Here is a 4,442-nt window from a genome sequence, read left to right as displayed (position 1 = left end):
CAGCGTCGGCGACGTATCAGGCGGGCGAGGGTGTGAATCCAATGTGCCACCGACCAGCGGGCCCGGTGAGGAAAGAGGGCGAGCGCACGCGTGTTCGTCTCGTGTCCGCGCCGACGCAAATCCAGCTCAAAAATGGGCCTGAAATGGGTCGCCCGCGGATGAAAACGGACGCGCGTCCGTTTGGGTCGGCGCGTTGGGCCGCCATTTTTGTCCGCGCTGACCCAAACGGACGCGGGCGGACGAAATGGGTCGCCCCATTGGAGTGCTCTTATATACTTATACTCCCTCCGTCCCATAATATAAGATCGTTTTTGACACTAGTACGTCCTAGATAAGTTATCAATGAGAAATATGTAGTACACTCAAATTGGAAGAATGTCTTTTCTTTCTGCACCAACAAGACTTTATCACAGCCTTTTCTTGTCCAAGTTAGTGAATTAATGTGCTTTGCAGATGCACTCGAGCACTCGCAGTAGCATCATGCAAACTAATCCTAATAGTAGATACTAAAAAATGACATGAAAAGCTACATGAACATAATTTACCTTCAGCGCTTTTTTGTGCCGAGAGTAAACAAAACACCGAGTAAGTTCAGATTGGTGAGTTCCGCAATCTTAAGTTTTTAGGCTAGTGAACCTTTTGGGTTATCAGAAAAACTGGCCAATGAAATATCACTTACAATTTATTAGCTTCCGTGGTACTATAAAAAAATTGAACTATGAGCTAAGGTGACTTTGTTGATCGGTGGGCTGTATGTGCAAACATACTTATGAATCATGTACTCCCTCCGTCCCAAAATAAATGTCTCAAGCTTAGTACAACTTTGTACTAAAAAGACACTTATTTTGGGACGGAGGGAGTACTTGCTAATGCTTCCCTTGCAATGCACTTCCTTGGGGCCTATCTACATATCTTCAGTCTGACTGATTCTTTATTTCAATCTTTCTGGTAGATTCATCCAAGATATTGTATTGGCTCTCATCTCCTTCTTGCTTGTTTGCCTTTGATCTTTCTGGCTTAGGACATTTTCACCCTTGAAAGAAGCCAACCAGTGAAAATCCATAGTACCATGGCAGAGGGGGTTGTCGGCATGCTGATTCTGAAGCTTGGCTCAGCCTTGGCCATAGAAGCAATCAAGGTTGGTACAGGGAAGCTATGCCGTCAAGCTAAAGCTTCTTCTATTGCCAGGCTGTTTGGTCAGATCCGTGATATCAAGGAGGAGCTGGAGAGCATGCAGTCGTTTCTACAAGAAGCCGAGAGGTTCAAGGATACTGACAATACCACTGTCAGCTTCATCAACAAGATACGAGGCCTTGCTTTCGAGATCGAGGATGTTGTTGACGAGTTCACCTACAAGTTAGAGGACAAACATGGTGGCTTTTCTGTGAAGATCAAGCGGCGGTTTAAGAGAATCAGTACCTGGCGCCGTTTGTCACTGAAATTGAGAGACATCAAACTGAAATTAGAGAATGTTGATAGGAGAAAGGCCCGGTATGACATGAGAGGAATTGCAATCGAAGCTAGAAACAGTGATGCTCATTGCAGATCTACAGATCAGACTTCATACTTCCCAATAGAAGAAAATCTTGTCGGCATTGATGAGAGTAAGAATCTGCTGATTAATTGGTTGACAAGTGATTTCCAACAGGAGAATGTAATTAGCACAGTATGGGGGATGGGAGGAGTAGGCAAGACCACTTTGGTTGCCCATGTTTACAACACTCTGAAGATTGACTTCGACTGTGCTGCATGGGTAACTGTCTCAAAAGCATACCAGGTTCAGGACTTGTTAAAGCAGATTATCAGGGAGTTACAGAAGAGCGACTTGAAGGGTGAACTTCGCGTTGATATTGTTGACATGGAAAAGAGAAGCCTAGTTGAGATCATCCGTGATTTCCTGCGTGGCAAGAAGTATCTTCTGGTTCTAGATGATGTCTGGGGTATTGATATCTGGTTCAAAATAAGAGATGCTTACCCTACTAACAGCACCAGCCGGTTTGTAATCACGTCAAGAATCCATGATGTAGCGTTGCTGGCTACTGGAAATTGCATGGTTGAATTGAAACCACTAGAAGCGCACCACGGGAATTGTTCTGTAAAGAGGCGTTTTGGAAAAATGAAAACAGAATATGTCCGGAGGAGCTACAGTTTTTGGCACAAAGATTTGTGGACAAGTGTAATGGCTTGCCCATTGCTATTGCATGCATAGGTCGTTTACTGTCCTGCAAAAGCCAAACTCATTCTGAATGGGAAAAATTGTACAAGGAATTAGAAGTGCAGTTGACAAACAATGCGATTCTTGATGTTAACATAGTTCTAATGGTCAGTTTGGGGGATCTTCCATATATTTTGAAGAACTGCTTTCTTCATTGTATTGTATTTCCAGAGGATTATTTGATCAAAAGGAAAAGACTGATTAGACATTGGGTGACAGCAGGATTCATCAGGGAAACAGAGCACAAAACAATGGAGGAAGTGGCAGAGGGCTATTTGTATGAACTTGTAAATCGAAGCCTATTGCAGGTAGTGGAGAGGAATGAAAGTGGACGTGTGCGGAGTTGCCGAATGCATGATATCATTCGCCTTCTTGCTCTGGCTAAATCAAATGAGGAAAGGTTCTGTAGAGTTCATGATGGCTCAGTGAGTTCTTCAGCAGAAAATACACGCCGCCTATCAATCCAAAGCCCCAATATTGAGCAGTTGACTCTTTCAAGTGAAGTTCAGCTCCGTTCAATCTATGTTTTTGACAATGGTCTGACAATTGATTCACTGAAGCCTTTCTTGAAATCTTTCAAGTTGCTATCAACTTTAGATCTACAAGGTTCCAAAATTAGGAGGCTACCAAATGAGATTTTCAACATGTTTAATCTGCGGTTTCTGGGTCTTAGAGATACCGAGGTTGAGGATATTCCGAAAACAGTTGGAAGACTACAGAAATTGGAAGTTTTGGATGCTTACAATGCTAAGCTATTGAGTTTGCCGGAGAGTGTGGCGACACTTAGGAAGTTGAGATATCTATATGTTGCTACTGATCCAAAGACAAATATTAAAGGAGTTGTTGCCTGGACTGGAATCCAGGTGCCTAATGGAATAAGGCACTTGACAGACTTGCAAGCCTTGCAACTTGTTGAGGCAAGCTCAGAGACTTTGTGTCATCTTGGTGCTTTGACAGAGTTGAGAACTTTGTCCATCACCAAAGTGCAGAGAGAACAGTGTGTTGATTTGTGCAATGCTATCATGAATATGACCCATCTTGTTAGTCTTGCAATTATGGCTATAAACGAGAAAGAAACACTGGAACTGGAAGAGCTCTGCTTACCCCCTACGCTCTCGAAGCTTGAAATAGGAGGGCAACTAGATAGGAAACGGATGCCTCAGATTGTCTCGTCCTTCTCAGACCATGAAAACATTACCTTGTTGGCCTTAGCCTTCTCCAAACTTGATGAAGACTCATTTTCATGCCTGCTGGTGTTACATGGTCTACGTGCACTTTGGGTTGATAAGGCCTATGAAGGGAAGAGGCTGCACTTCAATGCCATGACATTTCCAAAACTGCGACTGCTATCAATCTCAGATGCACCTCAGCTCAATGATGTTGTAGTAGAAGAAAGTGCATTGCAAAGCCTTGTTCACCTATCTCTCACAGATTGTCCAGAGCTGAAGGCCCTCCCTGATGGCATTGAGCATCTTAGAACTCTAGAAAAATTATATCTGTGAGGAGTTTCCAAAGATCTCACAAAGAAGCTTCAGAATAAAGAAAAAACAAATGAATGCAATGATTATCTTAAGAAGATCAATCACGTCCGAAGGGTAACTGTTTATCCATGAAGCACTTGGGGTATGATCCAGTGTTCCAGTATATATTGTCAACTCAAGTACTCCCTCCGTTCCGAATTACTTGTCTTAAATTTGTCTAGATACGGAGGTATCTAGCACTAAAATGAGTCTAGATACATCCGTATCATGTATCTAGACAAATCCAAGACAAGTAATTCAGAACGGAGGGAGTACCTCTGAGCTCTCGCTCAAACTGAAAATTTTACTTGTCTTGTAGAATGAGATCAACGACACTTGAGAGATGGCCTTGTGGTAACATGCAGCCCTCCTGAATTGTTTGGAGGGAAAAAAAAAGAGGAGGCTCTATAGAAGAGAGGTGGCAAGGAAATTAGAGAAGCATCTGTGTGCAGAACCTGAGTTAGAAACAAGGGAGAAGAGGAGAGCCTTATTCGGTTTTCTTGGTCGAGAATTGAGATGTTGAAAATGCACAACACATCAAAATGGATACCTCAGGAGGTTGGTTGTTGTTTTTCTCTTTCCTTTTTTTTAATTAATTCTGAAAATTTGTTGTTGCTGAACATACTGCCACACTATGGACTTCTTGACCCTAAACAAAGTTCTGTATAATTCTGCATCAGGAATCAAAGAGGGAACCATAAATGATC

The 4,442-nt window shown here is 42.7% G+C and overlaps 1 pseudogene; it reads left to right on the top strand.

Annotated features, from left to right (window-relative positions):
* Positions 1-147: 147 nt before the first annotated feature.
* Positions 148-4,121, top strand: LOC125528957 (annotated as a pseudogene).
* Positions 4,122-4,442: the final 321 nt, after the last annotated feature.

This window comes from Triticum urartu, unplaced genomic scaffold, assembly GCF_003073215.2.
Source record: "Triticum urartu cultivar G1812 unplaced genomic scaffold, Tu2.1 TuUngrouped_contig_5238, whole genome shotgun sequence".
Taxonomy (NCBI): domain Eukaryota; kingdom Viridiplantae; phylum Streptophyta; class Magnoliopsida; order Poales; family Poaceae; genus Triticum; species Triticum urartu.
The sequence above is the reverse complement of the archived record's forward strand: the minus strand, read 5'-3'. Positions and strand labels throughout refer to the sequence as shown.